The sequence below is a fragment of the Oxyura jamaicensis genome, chromosome 4 (assembly GCF_011077185.1).
Source record: "Oxyura jamaicensis isolate SHBP4307 breed ruddy duck chromosome 4, BPBGC_Ojam_1.0, whole genome shotgun sequence".
In the NCBI taxonomy this organism is placed as follows: Eukaryota; Metazoa; Chordata; class Aves; order Anseriformes; family Anatidae; genus Oxyura; species Oxyura jamaicensis.
Window position 1 is genome coordinate 88,012,730 of NC_048896.1, and position 19,850 is coordinate 88,032,579.

Consider the following 19,850-nt stretch of genomic DNA (forward strand, 5'->3'; position numbering starts at 1 on the left):
GGAATATATTTGATATGAGTTTCTAGATCTTAGCTTGTTAAGACGAAAGCTCAACTCTATAACTCTTAGCTTCTGAGGATCTACAACGTAGGTTTTACTGTTAATTCTGTTGCATTTCAAATTATGATTTATGTTTAATCTTCACATAATTATTGTTCAGTGATAAGCACAAAGTGCTAAGTTCTATAGCAATGTAAGTCTTGAAGGCTTTTTTTCATTTTGGCAGAGAAGTGACTATTGATATTTCCACTGTGTGCCAGTGCCAAAGAATAAAGTTTGTTAAGGGTTGAATAGGCCAGATAGATAATGCTACTTCTGTTTTCAGCAGACTCTAATGCAATGTTTTATTTCGCACATATATTAATCTTTGCAGCCTCTATGCAGAATGGTGAGGGTAACTCTGTCAGTCCGAAAGGTTAATTTCATTCTTCTTTAAGGCATGCCATTATTCTGTTAACAGTAATTGCTCTTTTTTGAATGATTAATTTGATCATATGAACTGTTTCTAATTATGTTGGTGGCTGGCAATTTCCTGTACTGAGGAATTGTGGCTGTGATCATATCCCATTTACTCAGTATATATGCCTTGAGAAGAATGCTCGCTGACAGATGTTTTCAGAAATATCCACTAATTCTGAGAACTTGTTTGGGGAATTTATATAAGATTTCTAGCACTTGTTTTATATTGGTGTTGAGTATGTGCAAGTGTACTTGATAAGGGCTGAAGCAACTGGATTTGAGCCATAGGATGGCCAGGTTTGCAAATGAAGGCCTAACTGCTAAATTATCACCTGTCCTGTTTTTGCTGTGAAAACCAAAGGGAGTAGGATGTGTTTCTTGCACATTTTACCATGTTCTTGAGCTTGATATGCTAGCTCCTCTAAGCTATATTTGTTCGCTTCAGTTATTGTTAATGAGCCAGAGCTTACACTTTGCAAATCAGTGCAGGTGTATTATGAGACGCTTGCTTGGTGAACAAGCCCTAGCAGGGAGTGAAAGGTGGCTGCTGAGCTGCCTGCAGGAGCTGTACTGCGGTTCACTGTCAGCAGCTCAACCCTAAATGCAAGAGTGATCCCACCGTGGCAGTTCCTTCTCCAGTGCTGGATCTGCGTCCAGTTTACTTACAGTACAGAAACATTGCACTGCTACAGCTGCATTTACAGCAGCTGAACTAAACTGTGACTCAAATAAAGAATGCACTCAGTGGAGAGGAGGTGTTGGGCTTAGCCAGCACATAGGAGGCATTCCCCGTGAGCGTTCACTCACTTTGTTGTCTCACGCTGAAGCTTAGCATGGTTGTAGTACTGTTGTGCTAAGAATAGCAGCATTCCCATGGACGCAAGCCATCGTGTGTTAGACACTCCTCCTCTTGCAATTGCTACAGCAACTGGGTACGTGGTATCTGCTGAAAGGCTGAGGTTATGTGCATCTTCTAGGTTTGAGAATAAATTGTTTGCGGTGGTCCAAAGGAGGAGATAGACTCCTGAATTCGGAGTGCCATTTAGGTGCCTAACCTGTGAATCTAGGCCTCAACTTCTGTCTTACCCCAGGAATCCTTTATAGGGGCTAGAAAAGGTACTTTTGCCTTTGACTGAAAGTACACTGCTCCCAGTGTGCAGCTTGTCTGAAATACCAGACTCCCAAAACAGTGATGCCTCCAGTGATCTGACAGAGGTCTTTCCAGCGTGACTAAATGCTCTGCTGCAAGATGCCATCTTAAAGGCACGTTCTACATGTTCCTTGTTTCATGTACACTTGTAAAACAGTTAAATTTGACTTTTATTTGGAGTCACTCTGGCAAATGCGCGTGCTTAGCATTATGTATGTGAGCTGTCTCCTTGCAGCCCCAGTCCTATGCGTTTTAATACAGCTGTAATCCCCACCACCTGCAGGGAGTCCGGCCTAGCGCATCCTAGACCTGCAGGATGGAGTAGCTGCATGACTGTTTGTGTTCCCTGATTTGCCTGTAACATGTCCCTGGGATTTTTGCAGGCAGGCAGCAGATTGCCTGTATGTCTGCTATGGATGCGTGTCTTATACTATGCTAGAGAACTTTACCAGCCGTCCCCTGGCTATTTAAAATTGGTCTGGTGATCTCCACCCCCCTGCACAAACACACACTTGCCTCTCCAGCCATATATTTCCCCCCCGCTTGCTGTTGCCATCTCTGAGGCAATGACATCTAATCTGTTTGTGAATCAGCTCGGGCCCTGCCACAGTTTCCAGCCATGTGGCGCGAAGGTAAGCTGACTCCCTTCATGAATGGATCACGAGGTCCTGCTTCAGAGGCTCGGGCCGGGGATGGTAACACCTCCTGCTGCCCAACCACAGTTTGCTGCTGCGTGGCTGGTTGTCGTCACCTGCTTGATGCCATTCTAAAACTAATAAATAATGAGGCATGCTCTCAGAACTTACCAGAGTCCTGACTGTACAAACAGCAAATATAAATCTGAATGACACTTTGGAGGTGCTTTTTACAATGCAATATAAACATAGTGACTAAGCCCCTGAAAAGGCCTAAAAGTATGCCCACACTGGGACAGTTGCTAGGGCTGGCCCTGTCTGGTTTAGGAAACACCGTAAAGGAGTTGTTGGTCGTTGGGAAACATCTACTCATCAGAGGTGTTTGAACAGTGCAGGTCCCAGAACAGAATTCCACTTTAATAGCAGTCAAGATTCATTTAAATATGTACTGAGGCTTGTGAGAATTAATTTATAGGTCAGCTTAAATAATAAGTTATTCTATTCTTCCATTTCCCTTTCATGGCATTGTAGACAAATTAATTGTATTTCAAGCATTAAATAACTTTAAAGATTTAACTTATGACCCAACTATATTTGCCTTTTAAAAACTCTCAAGGGCAGGGACTTTAAAGTCTGCCATGTTTGTATGGCACCAGTACAGGAGCCCGTAACGTGTTGGTGTCCTGTAAGCAATATTGAAATATAAATTTTAAATAATGGTGTCTCCTAAAGGTATGAGCCATGTGTTCTGCAAGCTTTTGGCACGCTCACGAGTGTGCACCAGGCAGACACGCACTTGGGAGTTTGAAAGATGAACCCCTTTTGAACTATAAGCATCTCATCTCAGCATGATTCCTATGGAGAAAATCTTTTTCTCTTGTGCAAGCCTTTTGGATTTATGTAGGCCCTGTGGAGTTCACTGGTGGGTTTATTTGGCAGGTGGGCCTTATTAACCTGCCAGCAAGGGACTATTTGACCTGCTTAGGTTTGAACAGCTTGTAAATAAAGATTCTGTCAGGGAAGAGCGATTCTCCTGTGCTTCAGACTATTTATATCTCTTATAACTGTGGCTGTTAGAGCTTATAAAGAAACAGAAGGTCTGGGATGTGAGACAGAAAGCCCTGAGGGAGTCTTACATGTTGTATTTGGATTGCTGTGTTAATATCCTAAAATAAACACAACATGCCAGAAAATGGGGAATACATTTTTGGGGTAATTATTATTAATTCAAAGACCTAAATTATTGGTTATTGAATGGAGTATGGCTGAGCTTGGCTGCAGAGGACACTAAAATAACCTCTTAATTTAACACTAGCAGCTATTGGCAATCAATGGGAACTAGACATTTAATGAGCTTCATTTCCCTCTTCTTTTTTTTTCTCCCCACATTGTTCTCAAGTTTCATAATTACTAGTATTAATGTTTTTACAGCTCAGGTTAATAATAAATGCAATAAGTTTGCAATTAATTATAATTGTAATCGAAACCAAGCAGTGATGGTACACTCTCCATCAATGGAAAAACTTTAATTGGGAAAAAAATACTGTATTGTAACATATGTTGTGTTTCAGATTTAAAAATCCTTTCAAAAAAGTCTTTTGGCCTTTCTGGTGCAGGACTGACTATAGGGTCCTCTCTAACTATCATATGTTTTTTTTTTTTAATGGGCATATCTATATCAATGGAAATAATTACAATGCAAGAAAAAATGGTTTCTCTTATTCAGAAAGCACCAGTTTGGAATAGATAAGTGATAATTTCTGAGAAAGGTTTCCTTCTGCTTCAGTTGACCTACTCAAGGCACCCATATGCTACTGCAGATCAAATGTCATTGGGTTCAGCGTCTGCCAGAGTTGAGATTTTGCGTATGTATTACTCGTTTGTTCGTTTGAAAGTCAATTTTGCAATATTTCAGTCTTCTGTCCCAAAAGGGCTCAATAAACATTCTTCGATCTCAGTCAGCTTAGACCGATCTGCTTAGTCAATCTAGTGATATTTTTAAATATCAACAGTCACCAGATTATAGAAAATGAGCCGAATTTACAATCATGAACATACTAGCTGCAAAAGTATGTAAACCAAGAGTTGCTGCTGTGGCCACGGAGAACTTGATCTCGGGGAAGGACAAGCAGGATATTACCACTGACGTGCACTGAGGGGAGAAAGGTTTCCAAATTCTACTAAGTCACCATAACTTTGCCAGTGGAAACCACTCAGAAGAGATGCCAAGAGGGGCAATGTCCTTTCTTGTTTTGTTCCACCTCTTTTCCAAATGGGCATCCCTTTCATGAGCTGCATCCTCTGGCTCCTGGCCCTGCAATGAAGTGGTGCTGGCAAAATGCTGTGCACCTGTTCCAGACGGATTAGCTGCTGGTGACAGCCCATACCCAGAATTTCCTCTGCAGATGCTAGCACCCTTCAACAAGTGAGTCAGAACCGTTTGACTCAGAGCTTTTTATAGTTGTTGAGGATGATGATAATCATCCTAATAAAGTCGAGTTCTTAATCTCTCATACTTAATGTTTTGGTCAAAGACGATACCATGCTCTTCTTCGCTCCCATCCCTATTTGCTCTACCAGCACAGCAAAACACTATTAAGCTTTTATGATCATCTGTCATTATGTTGGAAAGTGAGTGATGTCTGGTGGATAAGATGGCAGGCTGAGTTCAGAATTGACTCCGCTAATGAATTCACCTTTGGGAAATCTAAGACTATATTACTTCCTCTGCTGTTTTGATTTTCCTACCGATAAATACATTCATTTAAGAATTCAATAAACAACTCATACTGAAAGTCAAGCATGCCAGGACTGGTTTGCAGAACTGGGCTTTACATTAAGTTCTCTAGTCCAAGGAATCAAATTTTGTATGTGTTGTACTCACATATGTTGATGTGCAGCATAAACAATTACGGTGCTAACTGGTTATAAAAATAATACATGCTTTTCTCTTTCGTCTGCTGCTAATAGGTCTTCATGTTGTTTTAGTAGAAAATGCTTTTTTTATATAAATAATTTACTTTATTGTTCATGAAAACTGTGTCCATACAGCTAAAGGGAACAAATGTCCTAAATTTAATTTCCCCTAAGGGTTTTTTTTTTTTTCCTTTTCATTTTTCTTTCTACAAATACATAAAAAGAGTTCAGGCACTTCCTGCTATGCCCTAAGCACAACTTTAGTTCCTGGTGTATCCACTCTAACGTATACAGGAAGGAAGGAATAATCTCTTTCAGGCTGTAGTGCTTTTGCAGTGCCTGCAGTAGCTGTAGCTCAGACTGTCCATAAGCGACTAATACTGGAGGGATTGTGCAATGTTTGATCTTTGGGAGTAATAAGGAACAGGCCCATTCATAGGTGAGAATAATGTGCTTGGATCAGCATTGTGCAATACACTGAAGCAGACAATGTTCCTGCATAGGGGAGACTACCATCTGCGAGAATTAAACCAAGTATTCATAGCAGTCATGAAATGCACTGAATAAAAAGAATTCTTTCTGAAATAAAACCTTCCACTTTCCAGACAGGAGAAAGTAAGATTGATTAGGCACCACTTGTAAAAGGTAGAATTTGTGAAAGAGGAGGATGTTAAGTGCTCTAGAGAAGAAGGATTTGCAAGAGAAGGCTGATAAGATAAAGATTTGTCCGAAACAGGACTGGGAAGTGGCTAAGTGGGAACTGGGAGCTGAGTGTGTGGGAGGGAAGGAGGCAAGCATTCATTTCACTGCACACTAAGAACAGGAAAAACACATGGACGGGGAGACAGATTTCTGGTTTTTAGTTTGCTTAAAATTAAATGACGTGTTGATTTTAATTCTGTAAGATACTGAGGCTGTATTTGTTGGCTTTTGTCATCCAATGAAATGTTTGTCTGTCCTTTCTTATTGTCCTTTTCTCATTGTTCTCTCTACCTCTCCAAAAAAATCCAAGTAAGAGATCCATCCTGATTCACCTCCCAGTCCAGCAGGAGTTCTACTTTGGTCTAAATCCAACCACTTTGCTTTACAGGTAGTGGCTGTTACTCTGAAGAAGCCCACTGCAGGGCTCTTCTAGCTTTCACCTGCTAGCAATCAGACGGGTCCAACATACCCTCGCACCGTAGAAAAGCCTTCCCCAGCCCCCTGTGCCAAGCTGATGTTAGGACGGAATAGCATAAAATAGGTTACTCAGCTGGTGAGGGAGTAAAGCAGAGCTGCCTGGTAAAGCAGTATTTCAGCCTTTTGTGCAGTGTATTGGGAATCAGGATCTGGACGTTTCGCCATAAATGAGCTGTTTACTAAACATTTCCTGCAACTTTCAGTAAACAGATTGGTTCATCCTTTTACTTATTAAGATGCTCTTATCCTTGCTATAAAAACATATGTAATCTGGAGAGATTTCTGAGTGACAGAGTGGATTTGTGAAAACATCCGCATAACGTTTTTCCACTTGCTTTCAGCCCTGTTCTTGGATTTGCTGGCTGAGACAATGTTTGGAGTAAAGTCATGTGATCAATCTGCATTTTCTTGCAGTCTTCCTGAGCTGTTGCACCACTCTTTTTCATGCTAGGTATTCTGTTGATCTATAGATCTTGGCTCCTTTTTTTAAGGGTAATAAATCAAAATTGTACAGTGTTAAGGATTTCAGTCAGAGAGATTATGTCAGAATTAGAACATTCCCGAGTGAAGGTCATATAAATCAATCCTTCAGTTATTCCATTTTCAGTTTCATTGTAATGAACAGTACCCTGCTTGCAGTGAGAGGGCTTATGGTGCTAGAATACTGATAAGATGATACTGCATTCAGAGTACATTTTCTGCTATTGGATGAAATCTGCAATGCGATATATGACATATGTACAAGGATCTGTGTTGAAATGCCTTGAAATTGTCAAATTATAACATTCTAGAGATGAGCTTGCTTTGTAAAATCATTGAATCACCTTTATTGCAAAAGAATTTTAATGATCAAAGTAATAACAAAGCTCTTGCAGTAGAAACGTAAAAGAAAAATGTATCACTCTTTCAGTGCTGGCATATTAAACAAGTTAATGGTGTATTGCTGTGCTTTCCTAACACTGGGGTGTAATTTTTACCTGGGTAGTAATACCTAACAATTAATGCCACTTCCCATACGTTAAGTACTTGACAAATAATTTGTAATAATATAACAGCTAAGTAGCCATTTTAATTGCTTGTGGAATTGTAACACAGAAATAAGGAATTTGGGATTGGGATCAGACTGTTGGGATTTTGTGTATGCTGCTGATTATTCAGGTTGTTGTCCAAATTCCTCCATCATCCAGACACACAACCTATAAATACTTGCTAATGTGTATATTGAACCTGTGCTCGCAGGACAGTGTGAAGCAAATATTACTCCTTGATCGCGCTCCTACTCACTTTACCCTGGGGAAATAGCTAAAAACATGTGCATCTGCATTTATTCATATGCTGTACACAGCCCTCCACTGACATGCCAATATACCAGAGCTTGTCTGCTAGCTTATTTCATTTTCACTGACTGCTCTTCCCACCAGCTTCGCCCTGGTTTAGCCACCTCTGATCTGTGCGTGCCTTACTCCAGCCTCCGTGCCCCCTGCCCTGCTCAGACGCTCAGCTGGAGGCCGCAGGAGGAGGAGCTCTCCAGGGTTCTGCTTAAGCTGAGGTGCAAGCTGCTGGGAGGATCAGCATTTGGGGAGAAGTACCTCCAAACTGCCCTTTGATCCAGCAGCTTGAATCAGCTTGCAGAAGTGCGAGCATGCCCAGTGGCTAAATAGGGCAAACAGTGCATCAAAGCACTAAAGGCTCTCCACTGTAAGGTTAAAGATGGAGATGGTAAAGATGGTAGTTCTGACAGCTCCCCATCTACCTGCCTACACCATGATGTTCTGAGCAGTGCCTTGAGTGTGGAGCCTGCAGTCTTCCATGCTGTGTTTCTGGAAAGATAGTTTAAGTAAACCATGGGTGGTGGGACAGTGGTTGCACTGGACGAGACAGGAGAGTTTCAATAACAGACTGTGATGCTGAGGCAGGTGGACCAGCAGTTGATGGATTCAGTTTCTGAGGATTTGTTCAGGAATGATCTCATAGTGCTGGGAACTCTGGGCAGTCCTGAAGGTGGAGTGTGGTTTTTAATTTTTTAATCAGGATTTTTTAAGGAGATGTCTTTAATGTTAGCTTTCTGGTTGTACTGGAAATCTAACGGCATCACCTTTTTATCAGCAGCTTCAACGGGGGCATTGAAAGAGTCAGCCTCTCCACACTACTTGATAGATTGACTAGGACAAGGCAGCCCGTGTAAAAAATTTGCAGAGTTTTTACACTCCTCTGAGCCTGCCGTTCTGGAGCATGAGGGATGACAAGCTTAAGACAAAGCACAAGGACCAGAGAGCCTGGTGGTGATGACTATTTGAAAAATAGACGAACCAGAATGAGTCGGGGAGAGTGAAAGGGGCACAATAAGAAGTGCACCAGGATATTATGCAGCTTTTCAGGAAACAATGACAGATGTTAAGCAGCTCATTAGAGAGGCACAAATCTCTCCAAACGGTAATACCAGATCTGGCCAACTACAGCATGAATGTGAGCGTGGGTAAATAAGCGTGGGTTGCGTGTGCCTCTGCAGTGCGGAGGCTTGAAGACAGGTTTGCCACAAGCACACGTGCACATGAGCTGGGACACAGCAATATACAAGTAACCTTGGTGACAGAGGCAAGACTGAAACACGCATTCATAGCTCCCAGCTCTGTGCGCAGACCACTAGACTACCTTCTGTGTTTATCAGCAGCGATGAAATACAACAGTCACTGCTGCAGGCGGAGGAGGCTAATGGCAGCGACACTCTGGGCTTGCCCTTTTTCTCATACTCCTTCCCTAAGCACTCATTTCTGACTATGATCAGAGACTGGATAAAGGGACACGCACACCTTAGCCTGGTACAGTTGTGCTAGTTTCCATAATGCCCAGTGAAGCCCTCATACACCCTAAATAAAGAACAGGATGTGGCACACTACGTTTCTTTGTTTCCAGTGTCTTAATAAATTCCAGAACAAATGTACTCAATTTGGAAGCAAAGGAACATTTTCTTACTGTCAGAACTACAAGCTCATCTTGAAAGCTGATAGTCATTGCTTGCTTGCTTTCCTGTATATCAATGCAAATAAAGCTCCGGAGACAAAATCTGAATGTCTTCTGCAGTACCTTCTCTCTGCCTTCACATCCTCTCTCAGCAGCATCTGTAATTCTTACCTTCAACAGGTTTATGAAATGTCTCAGCTGAATGAAAAATGTATTGTTACCGGTACAGGAGAAGGACTGGAATTCATCTTTTTTTTTTTTTTTGAACAGTGAAATGGTATTAGTTATGTTGAAACCTCAGTTATAAAGGGAGCAAAAACTATAATATTATTTTACCCATGTAAGTAAAGTGACACTGTTGACAATCCTGTTATGCTATATAGTGAAATTATTTTTGTATGATTTTGTATGAAATTATTTTTGTATGATTTTGATGATTTTGTATGATTATTTTTGATTATGATTTTGTATGATTATTTCACAAAATAATGTGAATATATAGATGGCATAGGTATTAGTAAGGGCACAAATTGCTCAGAAGAAATGATCAGTGATATTAATTTTTTTTTTAGTTAAATTTCAGTTTATCATCACCCAGTGAGTCTTGTGTTTGCCGTAATAAAGACTCTTGGGATTCTAATTAGTAACTTTTGAGGAACATCACTACCACGCTGAATTGAGAAGGTCAGTGCACCAAGGAATCTGGGAAAATTACTTGCATTGGAGCAAAATGTCTTTCCTGTTGGTTTATTTAGACAATTCAAAGTTTTAAACAGAAAGATAGCAGATAGTGATTAACATGAAGCCCGCTACCACTGGAGTAATGTATTCTTATCAAAGCCTGACACAAAAATCTCTCCCAGCCAGATCTGTCATTTTCTATTTGGAGAATATTGGCTTGTTCATCTTGCCTTTTGAAATGTGCTTAAACAGACAAAAATTCAGAGTAGTGAGAGAAAGGAAACACCTTTGAGATTCATTTCTAATATATTTTCATTAATCTCAGTGGAGTAACGGCAAGAGTATTTAGCCTATATGCTCTGCAAAGGAGAGAAATGCAGTTCCATAGACAAAAGGCATGCTCTGGTTAAATCAATTTCTATAGCATCTTGCCTCGACATATTTGAGAGCGCTATCTTTCTCAATTAATGTCAGCTCTGCTCTGGGAATACTCTTTGGTAGTTAACTGTTGCTGTTAGAGAGCTAACTTTAGATATAACACAGCTGGCTTATGTATTTTGCTGTTAATATTTTTGGTAATGGAACAACAAATTCTAAGCAAACAACCTATTAAGCAGAATGCAGCAGAGTTTCCACCCAAATAAATCAATTTTAAGGATAAGAAAACCCAACTGTAAATTTCTTTTGACTGACTCAACATAAAAAAATCAATGATAAACCTCAGGTCGTAGGGTTTTCTTTTCCCCAGATTCCTAAGTCTCTGGAATACTGGGGTCTACACACGTGCCTCTGTGCAAACACCGACAATTTCTAGAATATTTCATTTAAAATTCATTCTTGGGCAGCTTCTTTACTTTCACTTCCACTTCTATGAAAGTCAAATAGAAAACCCTCAAACAGCCCAGCTCCTCTCACAGCACAAGGGAGGAAGAGCAGACATGATGTTTAGAGGGTATCAAAAAAACAAAACAAAACCCCCCCAAAAAACAAACAAAAACAAAACAAAAAAAAACAATGGATTTGGGAAAAAGATCACAGGGCAAATAAGAAGAAAGCAATTGAAGGAAGGAGATTATGGGAAGCAAATACCAGGGAAATTTCTAACGCATGTTTTGTCGTGGCTTTTTCATAGTTCACTACCCACTAGAGGGAGATGCACTGTAATTGCTGCCAGGCAGCTCGTGGCAGAGGTTGGACTTTGTCAAGATCTGGAGGGAGGAAGTGCAGTGGTATGAAAGCCAAAGAAGATGTGAGTTCTATACCCGGGTACAGTTTCATGGTGCAAAGTTCTCTATAAGTTGCCAACTGGATTGAAATCCTTGCCCCTTCTGGCCTGGCTTTCATTATACTTTTGTTCAAAAGATCCCCAACTCTCTTAACCTCTTTGTTCTCTTGGTGATGGCAATACCTGGAGTGAAGGATGGCAGCAGTGCTCTGGGGCTAACTGAGCTGTCAAAGCCTCCCAGTACGGGGCCAACCATGAATGCCTGGAAGCAGCTGGCTTGGGACCCACCAACATTGACCCTTCAGTCCACCTCAGACACCTTCTTAGATGCAATTTATACATCAGATCCTCCGGTTTTCGTTAGCTACCCATTGGTAATCTCATATGGTCTCTTATTTTCACCTCTCTTTATTTGCAGAATGCAAAAGGCTTTTAAAAGCAGGGTCTGGTGTGTCCTTTCCTCAAGGAAAACCAAGAGGGAAAGTAGTAACAGATGCTTAGAATTGGGAACAGGGCATAGGAAAAGTAGCCCTTCCCTGGTTGTATCATTCCTGCTTCTGAAAATCGGTAGTTTAGGGACGTCCTGAACCAGATGTTGTAGCAGATGAGCATGTGTCAGAGACATTATTGAGCCTACCTCCCATGAATTTGTCTATTTTTTTTCTGAACCTATTTATTTATGCTTTGGGGTTTCAGAGCATCCTGTGGCAAGAAGTTAATATGAAAATATATTTCCTTCTGTTCTTTTTAAGCCCTGCTCCCTGATAGACTTCATTAATACGGTATTACGAGCCATGATAATAACCATCTTCTAGTCACTTTCCTCCCACCTTCATTATTTTCCAGACCTCTGTGTATCTCCCTCCTGTTGCGGCACAGAATGCAAGTCCCAGCCTGGTCCCTGTTTATACTAGGATTTTTGAATGGCATGAGGGCTTTTCAGAGTTAAGCTATTAGCACTGACAACAGTCTTCTCTCAGCTCTAACCTTGCCTCTCTCCATAAGAACTGTTGGATAAATCAGTACATAATGCAAACTCAGAAAAGATGCATAATTATTTCCACACATTGAAAGAAAGAAACACAGGAAGTCTGCAGTCGATAGGCCGGTGTCACAGATAGAAATGACTGGTCTAACGTGCTGTGAACTAAGTCAGAGCCAAAGCAATTATCTAATGCCTGTGAACCCTGAGGGTCAACAACACTCTCTGCTACCATGCCTAGTGCCAGAAAAGTTCTCTGACAAACACCAGCCATCAAAAACACTTCTTCCTCTCAAAAGCCCTGTGACTAGTTCTCCAAGTGGCCTGCGCTTACATCCCGCTCACCTTCAAATTCCATCAGAAATAGCACAGGGCGCTGCCGGAGTAGTTCAACAACCTTGGTCTGAGGATTGCGAAAATCATGGCATAGCTCCGTCTGTCAGCGCCCTGATACGACCCGTAGCACAAGCCAGGTGAGGGTAATTTTAAGGAAGCAGATTTGAAAAAATAAATCCAAATATAAGCAACGCATTTACATTTCTAATCCAAAACAACACACAGAAAGGAAAAGAAATAGGGTGCACAGGACATTTATGGACCTGGAAGAGCAGCTGGCCGGGCTCTGTAAGAAAACTAGGCACAGGTGCTGGGATTGAGCCCAGGGCCCTGATTCCCAGCTGGCACACTGAAAGAGGCTTCCAGCTCAGAGAGAGTTAGATGTCTGTTCCTTGGGAGGAGAGGCCTCGGAAAGGGGAGGAGGTTGTTCCCTTAGCATGACAAGAAGGCACTGTTGCCTGAGCCAAAGGGGAATGGAGTCTTTTTGTTGATATCTGTTGGGTGTACTTCCTCTTTCATCTGTTGGATTAGTGATAAAAAAGGAAAATGAGAGACATGTATCATGCTGGAATGAGCGTGGGGCTTGTCATCCTGACTGAAAAGCAGCCTGGATGGCTTACTTTTACCTGTTGCTCAGATTAGCCCAGCGAGTCCCTCTCGCCGTACAGCACAGCTGATGAACTGCTAGATATTTGCAGCCCCCAGCTGTGCCTTCAGTTCTTACACAAAGCTCCCTCCTGAAGTTGCTTTCAGAGGAGAGCGCCCGGTTCGGGGACTTTACTTCCCCTGGATACTGTTGAAATCCAACAGTAACGCTCTTTTATGCCAACTCTGTATTTTCATGTATACAGATACAACTTGCTTGCCACGCTTCGTGCGGCCACGTAACCAGGATTAAAGCATCTAATGCGTTACTGAGAAAAAAACTAACTGCTTTAAGGTAACAGGACATTTGGGGGCGAATGCCTCCTAAGGGTCTCTAGGGGACACTATAATAGCAGTAAAGTGAATAGAGGCCTAAGACACAGGAGAGAGGTTGCTGATTACATGGGAAAACCCAGACAAAGCGTCTTCTGTTTCTGATGCCTGAAATTCAGCCACATAGGAAAAAAAGCAGGATACTGACAAAGCACCACTGGCATGTACTTGTGCTCGATGGCTCTTTGTTATTTTTCTGTAGCTTCACATCACATTTTACCAGGTATCTCCCCTCAAGATTCTTAGATACCTACAGATATCAGTCCAAAACCAGTGAAGCTGTGCCTTCACTTGCCTTGGAAGTTATCATTCTTTCTGTATCACAGGAACAAAGATTTTTTAAAAAGTGCATTTTCAGCCCTTTCCAACACTTTTATGATATAATCTTGCGAGCACCGTGAATTGATCCTACGAATACCTAACTGCGCATGTTCCTTCCCCACATTGTGTCTGTTAATGTCACTGACAGCAAAGGGACATGGCATACATATGCATGCGTGGGACTGGGGCCCAACAGCTTAGGTCCTGCTGAGGTCAAGGCACAGACATCCAGACAAACACTGATTTAGAAAATTTACAGTATTAGAGGACGGTTGTAGAAAGGGAAAGCGCACTGACCATTCCAAAGGAACCAACTCCTTTTTTAAATCTCTTAATCTGCTTTTCATTATCTCTGTGGGGAGGCCTCTTGAGAAAAGCAGCTCTTTGACTTGAATAAAGGAGGGGCTGTGGGCTTGCATGCTGGAATGGGGAGGTCATTGTATGGCAGCACAGAAGATGGGAGTGTTAGTCAGGTCAAGGAGAACAGGATAAAAAAGTGTGAGATCTGTGTTACAGCCTTGGTCTGGATTATGTAAGGTAGCGAGTTTAAACCAGAGAAAGTAAACAAGAGAGAGTGATTCAAAGGTTAGAAAGACATACTCTGGTGGGGTCGTTCAGGCTGGTTGTTAACAAAAAATATATGGGCCAGGACTGATATGATCAGCAAAAACAGCAAGAAAGAGGTAACAATAGCTGAGGCCCAAGAGGGCTAAATTCTACACAGGAATTTTAAGCATCAGGCTTCAGCAAATCAACCTTTCCATCTTCAATATCTTTTTTACTCGTTCTTTTAAAAGAAATGCTTAGCTCTTCCCTCCTTTGAGGCAGACAATGCCTGGAGGACAACGGGACATAGCATTTTGCCTGCTAACCAGTCATACAGCTGCGTGCATGTGCTGGCCGTAATCCTCTCCCCCTCTAAACTTGTGCTTATCACAAGCAGCCTCAGCATTGCCAAATTGCTAAAGAAAGTTATGTTATTGCCACTAACATAGCCTGTGGAAGTAGCCCATTTTTCTCCCTGTCTTTTAGAATACAGAGATAACATTTTTCCTAAAAAGGTGCTGCGACCTTCTGCTGTTTAATGGACACAAGCTGGAAGGCATCTGGCTTGCAGGACCCTCATATTCTTCTAGCACTCCATCAATACGGTCTGACTTCAGCAGGAGTTTTAAGATCCATAAGGAGTGCGGGATCAGGTCTACTAAATCTGGGATGGGGCTGGGGGAGGGCTTCCGTGGCTGCAGGCTTTTCTTGTCTTGTTTCTTGATGGGTTTATGAAAGCAGAGGTAGCAGATTTCAGGCTTTTATTGACAGTAACACAACATTTGGTGTTTTCTTAAAGACCTAACTCTGAGAGGCAGATGATGGCACAAGATTGTCAGCTTTCTGTGTTTCTAATTGCAGACAGGAACTTGCAAACCCTGCAGACTCGAAAAAAAAAAAAAAAAAAAAAAAAAAAAGGGCAAAGAATAACTCCAAATGCATATTTTTAAAGCCTGTCATTCATAAAATCAAACTGATGACTTGGAAGGCCTAACAGGTTATTTTAAATACAGCATTGTTAATATTGCAGCAAAATCCCAGACTTTCTCATATCAGCTGGCACTAACAGGTGCATTTTTAACACTGGAGACTCCTTTTGTCATCTTTTGTTTTTCTCCATATTTTGGAGGTCTAAATCAGTTTACTCGTTATAGTTACATTCTTTCTTTTTTTGCTATGCCTATATCCTGAACCCTGTCTACCCTCCCTCCTCTGCTTGCTCCTGCCTTGGCCAGAACCTTCTAGCTTTTTCCCCATGTCCTCCCCCAGTCCTGTAGACTGCAGCACCCCAAAACACTGCTTTGTGCAATGATTATGCATCTTTTCCGCTTGTTTGTTTCACGTAAGCTCCATCTGCTGGTTAAAACTAGAATATGTATGTCTTTTTTTTTGCTATGAACTGCAAATGCTACCTTTTCCTCAGACTGAAAAGCCATCATACCCTGTTTGTGTTCTCCCAGCTGTGTTCTCCTTGTCTGTCTACATGTGTCAAATTTAATTAATGACAACCCAGTCTGTTATTATATCAGGCCAATTTGGGTCAAATCTTCTAAAATACAGCTTTCTGACTGGAATTTGAGCAGGTAATTACCCTTGGATCTGGAGTGACCGTTTACAGCACATTATTACTGTAATGGAAATCTCCGAGGCGCTTTTAACCGCATTGTTCACAAAGGCACCCAACTCGGACTGTTTCTGTGCTGCTGCTAACGTGTACCCACTGCCGCTGGTTTTTGGCACATTACACACAGGAGCAAACTTGTGACCTGGACGTATACAGAAAGCAAGCCTGTAATCCAGCTACCACTTGAACTTTTACCTTTGGGCTTTAACATTCACAGAGCAACAGGCTTTGTATCCTGGGAGTCTCTCCAAAATATCTGTGATTATGAATGGGAGTATTTTTAAAGAACTACCAATAATCTGTTGGTTTTCTCCTGCGAGTGGCAACTCAGTGTAACTTCCCACACAGTAATGCCTTTTTTTTTTTTTTTTCTTTTTCCCCAGATTTATGCTGAACAGTGGTGAATAAAGATGAGGTTGATCCCATATTGTTGAATCTATTCAAGGAGACAACCTGGCGATTGCCATAGAAACAGGTTCTGCACACTAAAAGCTTAATCCCACTTTTAAATACTGTATATGGGTGGACCTGCACCGCTACACAGCTTATAGTCACACTGTGTAAACATACATGGTGCTGCAGCAGAGAAATAGGAAACCTGTCTTTTGTCCCATCAAATGGTAATTATGCTCCCACCTCCTCCCATTTCCAGCCCAGGGCATCATATATGGCACCTCCTGCCCCTTCATGCACCAAGTCTTACGTCCCCAGTGCCTTGCTGCCAGCTTGGCTGGTCACTCGGGTGCAATGGGGAACCAAAGCCATGCGTGTGAAATTAATGTGGTCCTGTCTTAGATTTGGTCTTGCTACACAGCCACTTTCAATAGCTCTAGGACAACTAACCGTGTATCTGAAGCTGGGAGTGTCAGTCCTGCTAACCACCCTCCAAAAATATCCGCAGGATCCAGGAAGTGCATCCTGGGACATGTCCTCAGGGAAAGGGTGACAAACGTGGTGAACGTGGAGAGATGTCACCTCCAACTGTGTAGGTATTTTTGGCAGGCCCCAGGGGAATCCCATTCCCCATATACATCTGCATATCACACGCTAGAGCTTATTAGATGGTAAAGAGGGAAGGAATAAGGGACAATAGCAATTAGAATTTAATCTAACTGTTTACTATGGGGAATCTGTCGTGCAATGAAATACAGGATTTCTGGAAGAGCAAACTGCATGTGTAGCTAATTACCTTTCAGTTTTGTTCCTTGTCCATATAGACATTTGTCCCCCAATTTCCAGACTGATCTCTGAACTTCTTTAAAGGGAATTGTAAGTTCATCTGCTCCATTTTGAAGTCTGTGCAAATAATGTACTGATGTAGGCATATTCTTTGCTTTCAGAGATCTTATGTACATACCTCTTTAGACAAACAAAATATTCTTGCTTTTTTTTTTTTCATATTACTGGGTTATGCTCAAATATCAGTAAAGCAAATGTTTCGGTGGGCCCACAGACTATAACAGGCAGCATGGTTTCCTATTATTTGCAGTTTGTTTTGTAATTGTTTAGACAGCTTTCACCTTGCTCTTGCTGATACTGATGAAAAAGTTGATGTTTAATATGAAATAATATAAAATAATAACATTAATTTTGTTTAAATACCGCATTAATTTGCATCATTCTCAGATCCCTATTACATCCAGCTAGAAGGAAGGGTTTGTATTTCCACCTTTTAGTCTCTCACCCTATTCCTGCTACAAAACATATCGTTTTCAACAAGATGGCTGACAGTTTTTCCAAACAACATGGTTGCTCTAAGAATTATGTCTAAAATGGCTGTAGCAGCTTAAGGTTTTTTCAAAATAAAACTCTAGCAACTATGTGTATCTCATCTTATTCTGGGTATGAGTGTTTTTATTGTGAACTCCCAGGCTGTTGGTCTGAACAGACTGAAAGATTTATTTAATTTATTTTAAAGCAAAATCTAACTTGCATGGAAGGCCCATATATAACATACAATCATTAGGTCTCGTCATATGGGAACAATTCATGTAACTACTTGTAAATTATTAGTATTTAATTTTTTTCTTCAGCTTTTTTTCCCCATATCTGGTAAGTGCACAAAAGCAATTAGTGTTTCAAAACTGTATCTGTTCAGGAAATTTTGACAGTGTATTACCATTCCTTTTCATACATGGAAGAAACCAATGTAACATCCAGGTATAAACAAACCTGGAACAAAAGGCCGTACAAAAACATAACTGATTCAGTTCTGAAAAGGCTCGTGTGTACATCATCTGGCACGCTGAATACTACTGAAATTAATGAAACTATTGAAAGTCTCGTTACTTGTCTGTATAAGTGTATTGAGCCCACCGTAATCATCCGTTTGCTGTCTGAAATCTCTTGTCAATACTTTAATGACTTCAGAGCATATTCTTCTTCTTGTATAGACTTCATATAATGTTTCTACATAATTAAGCAGCTTTGTTAAAGGAACTGCCATTAGTTGCCCCATTTCATTTGGTTTAGTTATCAGCCAACCAGAAAGAAAAAAAAAAAAAAAAAGAATAACAAGAGAAGGCTACAAACCCAGTCTAGTGAGAGGAATGTGTAGATTAGGATTTATTTTTTATTTCAGATCGCTGTAGCAACATAAAGCACTATTGTTATATTACACATTTTAAATTATTTTAACTATTTAAATGCAGTATACAGTTAAATACTTGTAAAGCAAACACAGCTGTCTAAAAATCTTGCAATACATTTGGGAGCCTAGCATTTTAAAAGCAGCTCTGATAATAAGTACATAAATATTAACACCAATTAAAATTTTAATAGTCACTAAATGAAAATAGTATTTTTGTAACCAATCAAGAAGTAAGTGAGAAAAGGTTATCTTGATTCATTTGAGTATTTGGTCAATTGAATATTCAATCCTCAAATATTCTATTTAATGAAAAATATAAGTAGTATAAATTTAATCTGAATTTTTCATACTTGGGAGAAACCCTGAGGATTTTCTTTAAACACATAAAAGAACTTAAAACAATAATTAATTTCCTGCATTTTCCAAGTCTCAAACATGAAAGGATGACTTCAGACACATCTGTTTTTTTTTTTTCCTCCTGTGTCAGATGCTGTTTTCTGTCATGTTTTGGGTCAAAACTGAAGATTCTGACACCCTTTACAGATGAAGTAAAAGAGCAGCAGTTTTCTTTTGGGGCTTACGTGGGTGTGTAGGTGAGCAACTGCCCAGCACTGTACGTAACCTGTGAAATTTAAGCGGTGTAAAGAAGCGCGGCCTTTGTCATTTTGGAGACCTGTCCTTGAGGCAGCCATCTTGTTGGCAGTGGGTGTCAGCCATCTTGTTGAAAAACAGCAGCTTTTCCCCCATTTTATTTTTTGTTTTTTTAGAACAAGGAAGCCATTACCACCCAAACCACGTATTCCTAATTTTTACAATTTCACTGTTCTCAGATGAAGTGATAATTTCTGTGGTTCAGTCCTGGTTGTTTTCCGTGGCTGTATGATTAAACTCAGCAAAACGAATGGCAGTGGCTAATGCTGTACTAAGTGAGCACTTGAATATTTGATAGCAGACGCTAGTGCTGGTCAGGAACAGGTGGGTATTTGCACAGTAACATGCTACCAGCAGCCCAACTATTAATGAGGATTAATTAGCAAAGGACATCGGCTGATTGACTGCTTTATGTATTATTTTAATATAAAATACCACTTTTGTAAATCTCCAGGAAAAAAATAAAAATAAATAAGCTGTTTTTTTTCCGTCACGTCTTGCGATACACACACATGCTGCTAAGCAGTACTTGACGCAACCCAAAAACCCGGTTTTTGGCCCCAAACGAGCCTGCTGCCGGCCCGTGAGCTCTGGGCAGGGGCAAAGAGAGCCCCGG

The 19,850-nt window shown here is 40.9% G+C and overlaps 1 protein-coding gene across 2 annotated transcripts in view; it reads right to left on the bottom strand.

Annotated features, from left to right (window-relative positions):
- Positions 1-19,850, bottom strand: part of NSD2 (nuclear receptor binding SET domain protein 2) — a 103,948-nt gene that overhangs the window by 83,810 nt on the left and 288 nt on the right. Inside the window, exon 1 of one of the 2 annotated variants that reach the window (XR_004750679.1) lies at positions 12,534-12,646. The exons of the other annotated variant lie outside the window; for it this stretch is intronic. The gene's annotated coding sequence lies outside the window, so the exon portion shown is untranslated. Of the gene's footprint in view, positions 1-12,533; positions 12,647-19,850 lie in introns of those variants that run through there. 2 annotated transcript variants of the gene reach the window in all.